Source organism: Olea europaea, chromosome 12 (assembly GCF_002742605.1).
Source record: "Olea europaea var. sylvestris chromosome 12, O_europaea_v1, whole genome shotgun sequence".
Taxonomy (NCBI): Eukaryota; Viridiplantae; Streptophyta; class Magnoliopsida; order Lamiales; family Oleaceae; genus Olea; species Olea europaea.
Window position 1 is genome coordinate 25959141 of NC_036248.1, and position 10866 is coordinate 25970006.

Consider the following 10866-nt stretch of genomic DNA (forward strand, 5'->3'; position numbering starts at 1 on the left):
CCACTCTGAAGAGATCTTGAAATATTGATATGCTTAAATACTTGAATTCTTGAGCTCTGGGCTTGAAAATTTCTTCAATTTGAAAAAGAATCATGAATTATTGCACCTTTAAATTTTGCTACGTCTTTCTGAAAAGTTTCCATCAACTATTGTCTTTGTCTCTCATAATTGAGTCTTCTTTTGACAATTTCACCAACTTTGAAGAAAATTTTATCAAAGTGCTTCTAATGAAGTTATATCTTCTTGAAAGTGGTAAAGATGCTAAAAATAATTTGTTTGGTGGTAGACAAATCTTAAATAATATCACTTTTGACTTTAGGACCCGATAATTTTACAATTCATCTAAATAAATTGGTTCATATAGTCATTTTGAATTCTTTTGTGTCTCTTGATTAATTAAGTTATCAATATCATTGTCATATGCATGGTCTAATATTGATCCTAATTGATAAGATTCTTTTTTAACAGACTTCGATTTCTTTGATGTAGCTTTAGCCAAAGAAGCATTTTTTTCTAAAAGTATTGCTAATTCCTTTGGCGCTTTGCATTGATTGAACATGGCCATAAGTTTTGATTTTTCTATAAGAAAATCTACATTTTTATCTAGACTTTTCTTTGAAATTTTTGGAACACTAATATTCCTTTGTTCTTGAATCCACGATTGAACTACTTTTGGACAACAAATTATTTCTCTAAATTTTGACCACAATTTTACTTCAAATCTCCGAATAATTTTTTAAGTAAAATAGTCAGAGCTTGAATCTTGATGGATAAAAAATATCCCAAAAGAGTATCCATGATACTCTCAAATTGAATGCAAATTGAAACAATTTAGATTTGAGTTTAATTTCATTACAAAGAGCTAATCCTTCTCTGTTAAGTAAACTGATTAATTCGCCATATGTAAGAATATCATATGGAATATTATTCTCATATTCCTTTTTTATTGACTTTTTAACTCTTTCAGAAAATAATTTTGGAAGTTTGGATAAAAACCTTTCTTTCCAATAAGCTTGATTACAATCTTTTTGCAAAAATACTCGTGTTAAAAACATATCTTTGTACCAGCGAAGATCCTATAAACTTGAACAATTTAAAGTCATTAAAATATTTAAAATCTTTTCTAAAACATTTGTTCAAGAACCAACAAAATGTTTAATAATACTAAAAATTAAAGTATTAAAGCTATCATTGGAACCATCAGGTCTGATAGCTTGACCAATTTTAATTTTTTCTTGTTCAGTAATATAATTGATCAACCAATTATTAATTTGTCCAGCAAAACCTTGAATAATTATTTGTTGCCTCAATAGAAAAATGACCTCCTTGAATATAGGCATTAAAGTAAGCACCCATTCTTTCAAGAGTTCGAAAATTTTTTATATTCGGTCACTACAACAAAATGAACTTTTTATGGTATTCGTTTACGGCTTGCAAAAAATGCATGACGTAAAAATAGACTATTTACGGCATGCCGTAAATGCATGCCGTAATTGATAAATTACTTATAATATTTGTGGCATACATTTTTTGCACGCCGTAAAGATCGAATATTTACGGCATACATTTTTTGCATGCTGTAAAAGATGTCGTGTACTGGAATTTTGGGCCAGCCCAACACTTTAATTTTCTTTGGTAAAATTGAAAATTGGGCTTTTCAATTATCCAGCCCAAAGAGAAAAATTGATGCAAAAATTGACCCAGCCCAAAACCTTGCCTGTTGGTGTTAAAATTGAACCACGACATTAATTCCCAAATCCATTCTCTCCCGGCTTCTCAGTCTCCCTCTCTGCTCGGCGCTTTGTTCTCTTGAATGGAGTCCTAACTGAGTTTATATCGGCTTCAAATCTGCCTCTGCTTGGTGCAAATAAATCTCTCAGGCGGTATCCCTAAATGTAATTACTTCCGGCCTCTTGTCTCGTCCATAACCACTTCTGGCCTCTTGTCTTGTAAGTTCGGTCAATATTTATTTTTATGCAAAATAAATTTGTTCTTCCTCTATTTATGCAATATTTGAGCATGGTTTTAAATGTGTGTGGGCAATGTGTTTGACTTAATGACATTGAGAAGAGTTGTTTATTATGTATGGTTTGAATGTGATTTAAATGTATGGTAATGGTATGGAGTTTGATTTTAGTGATTATAGGTTAGTGTTTTGATTGCTTGTAATGTGAGAACCTTTGTTGCCATTTCTCTGCTGTCTCTTTCCTAGAGAACCATTGTTGCTACTTAGAATAATATAGGTAGATCCTACAAAAAATTGGCTTGCGAACTTCAGAGGGGGAAATAGGTTTAAACTGTATGCCACAAAAAATTAGGAGACACTACGTTCACATTTCCTTTATTTGTGCATGCATGGCTGTTGTGATTGTTTCTACCAATGCATCATGGCTTTCTCCTTCTCCTTTCTTCTCGTTTTGTCCTTGTTTCGTTTTCTTCCTATTTTCTATAGCTTCTTTAGTAAGAATTTCATCCTAAATAAGATTAATGAGCTGATGATATGTGGCTATGTGTTTATTGTGAACATCTCTCCAAAAGGGCGTATAGCATTCTTCGCTTTTTTAAGATATGATTTTACGACAATAAGCTCAATACTAAAGCAATCAAAGTATGTTTTCAAGGATTCTTCCTCCTCTTACCTCATATCATTGAGCCTTGTAGTAGAAGGTTCTTTAAGGCGGCCTCCAGCAAAGCTCCAGCGAAAGCTTGTTTCAATAATAAGTTAGTTACTAGTTCCTGAATGCCCTGTTGGAAGCTTACCGTACCATTTCTTTGCTTAGCCACCTAATATAAGATGAAATGTTTAGCACTTTAGCGCTGGACTCATCCTTTTCAACTTCTTCTTGGTCATGTATTTACTTCAACTAGTATATAGGGTCACCTTACCTATTATAATTCTCCATTTTTTGTTGAATATATATTAGGATTATGAACCTCCCTATTCTCTCTTGAGAATGGTAAACTCTCGTCATCATCATCCAACTCATATGACCTTATTTACCTATCTTAGTATTCCTTGTAATGTGGGCAGAATATAAAGCCTTTAGTAAACTTTCCACTTTCCTTCCATTAGAGGAAAAATCTTGATGATATCTCTTTTTGTGAGAGTTCACCTCTTCTCCCAATCTTTCAAAAGTGTTCAAAGACCTCATGGTTCGATGCTCGTACACATGCTCTTGGGATAGGCTGTTTGGTAGATCGGAGACTATAATATGTGATCATTGCTCATGGGACGAAAAGAGCTTGCCGTTGGTTCGAGATTATTCTCTTCACATTTCAAATTGAAACTCAATTTAGGATTTGAAAGATTCAATACCATTGTTCTTAGGGATATGTTCTTAGTTGATAACACCCTTAACCTTGCAGTCATCTCCTGTATGATACGAGCAAATGGAGATTTTCTACCTTGACATCGGTATTTCGTCCAAAAAACCACCTACTAGTAGCTTTTCAAGGATGGCACTTTTGGGCATATATGAGGTGGAAATGCTATGTTATCTTCATTTTACTTGTGTTGAAAATCTATTTTAATGACTTCATTCACCCCACCAAAGCACCACCAAAGCTTTGGTGTTAATAAACCATATTGTTCATAATTTTCAAACTTCTAACTGATTAGAAAAAATAGAACTTAATCTGATATTAGATTAGCTGATGTAGAAAATCATATTTTGTATCCTAACTAGTTATTTCATTATTGTTACACTCATGCAGTTTTTAGCATTTTCATTATTTAAGAAGGCTCGTAATTCGAGCTCCACGTGAGATTATACACGAGAGGTTGTCCAAAAATGCTTATGACTGGTTACACTATAATCTATATAATGATATTAGAAGTATGTGTAATTAAATTTTAAAGAAAAAAAAAGTACTTGAACTAATGTGCTATGTTTGCACATCACCTACACGCACAAGATATCTGTTTTACATTAGAAGTATTGCACGTACACAAGTTCATCGTAAACGATAGTTCACCTGCTATTTTTATGCCATTTTATGTCTTGTGGGACAGTTAAACGTATGTAATAATTAACTATTAATTTCTTTTTCATACTCATTTTAAGTATTCTAATGTGTTTCATAGAAACGTAGTTAATTTCATGGACGGGATTTATTGTGCACATACAAAAATCACATTCAAATTTAGGCCAAATAGGGGTGAATGAAGTCATTAAGCTTTGGTAGTGCTTAACAGAACACTGAAAAACTGATCCTAATCTATAGGAACTGAAAAACACAAAAAAAAAAAAAAATCTAATCCTAAGAGACAAGAACAGGAGCTAGACTAATTCAAACTCCTATACATTAGGAACTTATTCAAACACAAAATACAAAATAATAAAAAATATAATAACTCAACACTTGTCCCTAACTGTAATAAAATAATAGATTACAAATATCATGCAATCCACCAATAAAAGTATACCCTTTTTTTTTTTTTTTTACTTGGAGGAGGGGGGATGGGACGGTGTCACAGTGATGACCGAACCTCCACTTTTTATTTGGAAACTTCCCCTGGTGCCACTAGTCCCAAGTGGTTTTGGCTACCAATAACAATATCGAGAGAAGCATTACAAAATATTTCATAATATGGAAACGTCCTTGTTATTTAAAGTAATTTAAATAATGCTATTATATTTCTAGTATTTGCTACGTTTTGTAAGTGGATTGGATGATGTCCATATGTCATGATACAAAATTTATTAAGTGATCAATTAGGCCTTTTAGAAATCTTTAAAGGTCTCATTGTACAAAAGTTGATGCTCTTTTCAGTTGTGAACTATTAAGCAAGTCTTTCTTACTGTAATACTTTTCCAATTTTTTTCTACATCATATTATAATAGGTTATATCTTAATAGTGTTGGTATAGCATCATGGATAAAGATTGGGGTACACCAATCAAGGTTATCTTATCCCCTTAAGTTTAGAGATTTTTTAAATATGTTCATATACACTTTTTAGATGATTTACTTAGTGTTTTATTATAGAGTTTCAGAGGCATATCAACACAGTGCAAGAAAGTTTGCAAACATGGTGCAAGCCAACGCGGGGAATCCAAAAAAGGTCATATGCCCTTGCAAATGTTGCAAAAACCTATTTTACCAACATTTTGATACAATGTATGGGCATTTGATCATTCATGGGATGGATCCTACTTATACTACATGGGTGTTTCATGGCGAAAAACGAGGTTATCTTATCCCCTTAAGTTTAGAAATTTTTTAAATGTGTTCGTGTACACTTTTTAGATGATTTACTTAGTGTTTTATTATAGAGTTTCAGAGGCATATCAACACGGTGCAAGAAAGTTTGCAAATGCAGGGAATCCAGAAAAGGTCGTATGCCCTTGCAAATGTTGTAAAAACCTATTTTATCAACATTTTGGTACAATGTATGGGCATTTGATCATTCATGGGATGGATCCTACTTATACTACATGGGTGTTTCATGGCGAAAAACCGAATGCATCATTGCCTCCTCAAGATGTAGAAAATTTTGAGACATATAGGATGTATAGAGATGCATTTCTTCAAGATGACAATAACATAGAACCTGAGAATGAAGGTCGAAAGAAAGAATTTTCTAATTTATATGAGGGAGTTGAAATTCCTTTATATCCCGGTTGTACAAAGTACACAAGAATATCTGCAATCGTTGTCTTATACAAGCTTAAATGTAGAAAGGAAGGGGTCGAGCAAAGCTGAACTATCTCAACAAGGGAAAATGTACAAAGTTAACTGTAGAATTTAATGAAAGAGGGCAACCAATTTGTAAAGAGTCAAATAAGTTATCGTCATTCCTTGGAACCACAGCTAGGGAACTTATACCTATTACAAAGAAAAATTGGAAAGATTTTAGCGAAAGTTTTCTTGATGACGTATGGGAGCTTGTGCAGGTGATATAAACTTCACATCATATATAGTTTAAATTAAATTAGAAAACATTTGATTTAGGATATGAGAAGATACATGCATGCCTAAATGATTGTTGTTTGTTTAGAAAGGATCTCGAGGATTTGGAGACATGTCCAAAATGTGCATCTTCACGTTGGAAAGTTAATGAGCGGACTAAGAAGATTCAAAAGGGGATACCTACAAAAGTCTTACGATATTTTCCAATTATACCACGATTTAGAAGAATGTTTAGGTCACCTGACAAGGCAGAACAACTAATATGGCACTTAACTCACAAAAGTCAAGATGGAAAAATGCGTCATCTAGTTGATTCATTAGCTTGGGAGAGAATTGATCAAAAGTGGCCTCATTTTGCATCAGAACCACGAAATCTTAGGCTTGGCCTTTCGTCCGATGGATTTAATCCTTTTGGTGACCTAAGTTCTAGATATAGTTGTTGGCCGGTGATTCTAGTTATATATAATCTCCCTTCTTGGGTATACATGTCCAAGGAAAACTTATTATTGACTTTGTTAATCCCAGGTCCAAAGCAACCTGGGAATGATATAGATGTATATCTACAACCACTTATAGAAGACTTAAAGGAGTTGTGGATTGGTGTTGAAATATATGATGGATTTACCAAGTCCACCTTCAATCTGAAGGCTGTATTGATGTGGACAATTAATGATTTTCTGGCTTATGGAAACTTATCTGGATATCCTACAAAGGGCGAGGCAGCATGTCCAGTATGTGGTTTAACCACATTCACAAAATGGTTGACATATAGTCGAAAGTTTGCATACATGGGTCATAGAAGATTTCTTTCATATAATCATCCTTTTCGATCGAAAGAAGCTTGGTTTGACGGAAATAAGGATCATAGGCCCAGTCCAAAAATATTAACTAGCCAAGAAGTGATGTGTTTAATAAAGAATGTTAGCAATGACTGGGGAAAAAAAGGAAACAGAAAAAATCAGATTTCGATTGGCCATGGAAAAAGAAATCAATATTCTTCGATCTACCGTACTGGAAGGTTAGTTATTTCAAACTATTTGAACGTAGTTAACTTTTTGCTTAAATTTTTGTTTCTAAATTTATATTATTATTTTTCGAACACTACTTTTACGTCATCATTTGGATATAATGCACACTGAGAAGAATGTTTGTGAGAGCATTCTAGGTACTATTTTGAATGTGAAGGGAAAATCAAAAGATGGCCTCAATTCTCGTAAGGATTTGCTTAACATGGGTATTAGAAAAGATCTTCATCTAGAGTTGAAAGAAAATACATATTCCCTACCTGCAGTATCATACATGCTATCCAAAAAAGAGAGAGAGTTATTTTGTAAGAGATTATTTGATTTAAGATTACCCGATGGTTATAGCTCTAACATTTCAAAGTATATCTCATTAGCAGATAATAGGATTTTAAATCTAAAGTCTCATGATTGCCACGTGCTCATACAACAATTGTTATTAGTTGCATTAAGAGGACTTTTACCTAAAGGAACAAGAAATGCAATTTTTAGGCTATGTGCATTTTTTAACGAAATATTTCAAAGAGTTATTGATAAAAATAACATAGAAAAGCTTGAGGAGGATGTTGCAGTTACTCTATGTATGCTAGAAAGGTTTTTCCCCCCTTCTTTTTTTGACATAATGATTCACTTAACTATCCACCTTAGGCGTGAATTTCGTATTGGCGGACCTATACAATATTGTTGGATGTACCCATTTGAGAGGTAACTTACTATTATACCTTTGTACTTATTCAACCTTTCTTCTTCAATTATTTAAGTATCTCATGCCTACTATGTTTAAATTAGGTTTATGAAGACACTTAAAGGATATGTTAAAAATCGCTCAAGACCTGAGGATTGCATAGCAGAGCGTTATTTAGCCGATGAATGTATGCATTTTTGTAGTGGTTACATGACACAAGCTACTGAGGTAGGTGTTCGACATAATCGAAACGAGGATTTCGAGAATGGTACAACTATTGTTGGACGTACAATTTCTAAAGGAAAGTCAAAGATCTTGAGTCAAGAAATGTTAGAGGTCGCTCATTGCTACGTGTTGTTTAACAGTGCCGCAGTTGAACCATATATAACGTAATCAACTTAGTTAATAAGTTCGTTTTATATCCATTAATATTTTCTCGTAAACTTATCTTACTATTTATTTATTTATTTATTTTTAGGATGCATAGAGACGAGATTAAGAATTCAGATAGCCATGCTGCCAAGAATGAAACCTTATTACAAATAAGACATATGGAGAGTTTTACTTCTTGGTTTGCAGAGAAAGGCAAAGAAGACAATTGTAACATGTCAAGTACATTGAAATGGCTTGCACGACGACCTAAATCTGACGTGATGTCACATTCTGGTTATGTTATCAATGGACATCGATTTCACACAACCGATGTTAGTAGAAGTACACAAAATAGTGGTGTTTCTATTGAGGCACAAACTATTTGCTGGTCTAGTGTGAAGGATACAAGTCACGTAGTTGATAAAATTTCTTATTATGGGGTTATAAAAGATATAATTCTACTAGACTATCATAGTTTTAAAGTTCCTATGTTTCATTGTGATTGGGCAAATATAGATAGCGGAGTCAAGATTGAAGAAGGGTTTACGTTGGTTAATCTTCATAGAGGACAACATCAATTTGAAAGAGATCCATTTATTTTAGCATCACAAGCAAAACAAGTTTTTTATTCTAGAGAAAATGATACTTCTAGTTGGTATATTGTATTGAAGGCACCTCCTAGAGGATTTTATGAGTCAGAAAATTTTGATGAGGATGCTTATACTCCATCCACATTAAATGTATCATTAAGAATTGATATGACTATCGAAGATGATAGCTATTTAAGATATGACTGTGAGGGCATTGATATTGAATATGGTAATTGTATAGATTTAAGATTCTTTCTTTCTTGCATTATTTTTATTGATATTACACTAATGTTAATCTCTCTAAGTCCATTATTTCTTAATTTATGTATATAGATGCAAATGATGAAAGCTGAATTTTGTGGAAACTGATGTGCAAATGTCCGGACATAATATGTCAGATCTTGGTGAAGTAAGTTATGAGGTCATATATAAGGGTTTAAAATGTTTTTATGTTAAATTTAAGCAAAAAAAAATGTGTTTTTCTTATTTGTGCAATGCAGTCATCTAATCAAGGATACAACAAATCAAAATGAGCTAAAAAAGCTTTAGTTGTTGCTGCCACAAGAGAAGGAAATGAAGGCATAAGAATATCAGAGAGAGGTTCTAATTCCGTGCGACATGATGTAGAAGTCTTGCCTAATAGCGTCAATACTACTGAAAAAGGAAAGAAAGGCAGGGGTCGAGCAAAGCTGAACTATCTCAACAAGGGAAAATGTGCAAAGTTAACTGTAGAATTTAATGAAAGAGGGCAACCAATTTGTAAAGAGTCAAATAAGTTATCATCATTCCTTGGAACCACAGCTAGGGAACTTATACCTATTACAAAGAAAAATTGGAAAGATTTCAGCGAAAGTTTTCTTGATGACATATGGGAGCTTGTGCAGGTGATATAAACTTCACATCATATATAGATTAAATTAAATTAATATTAATCTTACATATTTTGATGCAGCAAAGGTTTGATATTGACATTTGTCATAGAAAGTACATTATGCGAAAATTTGGAAAGAGTTGGAGAGATCATCGATCTAATGTGCTGAAAACAATTAGCGACAAAGGAAGAACAATTGGCATGAAATGAGCTGCTTCTCTCCTCAAGCCAGATAACGTTGACTCAATGGAAGAATGGCAAGCATTTGTCAAAGAATGCAATTCTCAACCATATAAGGTACGTTCCATTGCTTTTATATACTAAATGTGCCATAATGTTGTGCTTGTACTATAATTGTTTGATTTTGTAGGAAAAGAATGATAGATTCAAAAAGATGAAAGCTAGTCAAACTATGCTGCACACAACGAGTAGAAAAGGCTTTGCTCGCTTAGAAGCTGAAATGGTAAAACTTATGTTACATTATAAGTTAAATTTGCTAGAAAATTTGTAAATATGTACAAACTAACATATATACTTCTTGGTTAAAACAAATCGCAGCATATTGAAAGTGAAGACCTTGATTCCATTAAGAGAGATGATATTTATATTCAAGGACATACGCGAAAAAATGGTGGATCAATTAATGAATCAGTAGGGGAAACATTGGTAACGATATAGGTTTTTGAATTTCTTTTTTGGTTATTTATCGGTTTATATTTGCATTACTTTAAACCATTAATGTATTTCTCGATATCAAAAAAAAAAAAATAAAAGCTTGTTCAGAAACAGTTAACTCTCCAAGTAAACATTCTCTCAAGGATGATGGTGTTGCAAGAACACTTGGTCCAGAACGTCGAGGATGGGTAAGAGGGCTGGGCGTTGGTGCAACTCCTTCAAAGTTGAATGCTTTGGTACATAGTCAGAACTTGCAAACTCAAGTACAAGAGTTAAGAGATGAAATTAAAGAATTAAAAGCTTTGTTTCAACAGAAGAGTAAAAGTGTTGAACAAGAAAATGTAAGTGCGAAACTATCGTTACTAAATGATATTCTATATTTCATATTCTTTTCTATATTCAAATTAACAAATTGTACTTTCATATGAATTTTACAGCATAGTGATAGAAGCTTGAATGGTTTAGATAGCTTTCAAAGTAAAAAATGAAAATTGTTACGTTGGTTTGGGAAAGCTGATGTAGTTACAAATGGTGAAATCGCATAAAAAAATCCTTGTGATCTAGTGCATCATGTACTTCTTGGCGATGAATGTTGGAGAGTTTGGGTTAATGAAGTGATTGACAATGTTATCTTATATCGTCCAACACGTGAGCTATTTCTTCTTGAAGATGCATTAGGAAGTACAATTGCATGGCCAATCAGGTTCATCAAAATGGATTAGCTGTAAGCACAATAAAT

General features: G+C 33.1%; 1 long non-coding RNA gene across 1 annotated transcript; it reads left to right on the top strand.

Moving 5' to 3' along the window:
- Nucleotides 1-8897: 8897 nt before the first annotated feature.
- LOC111407053 lies at nt 8898-9743 on the top strand. Its single transcript, XR_002705024.1, has 3 exons — nt 8898-8990; nt 9082-9465; nt 9534-9743. It is a non-coding gene; the product is annotated as an uncharacterized LOC111407053 (long non-coding RNA).
- The last annotated feature ends 1123 nt before the right edge of the window (nt 9744-10866 follow it).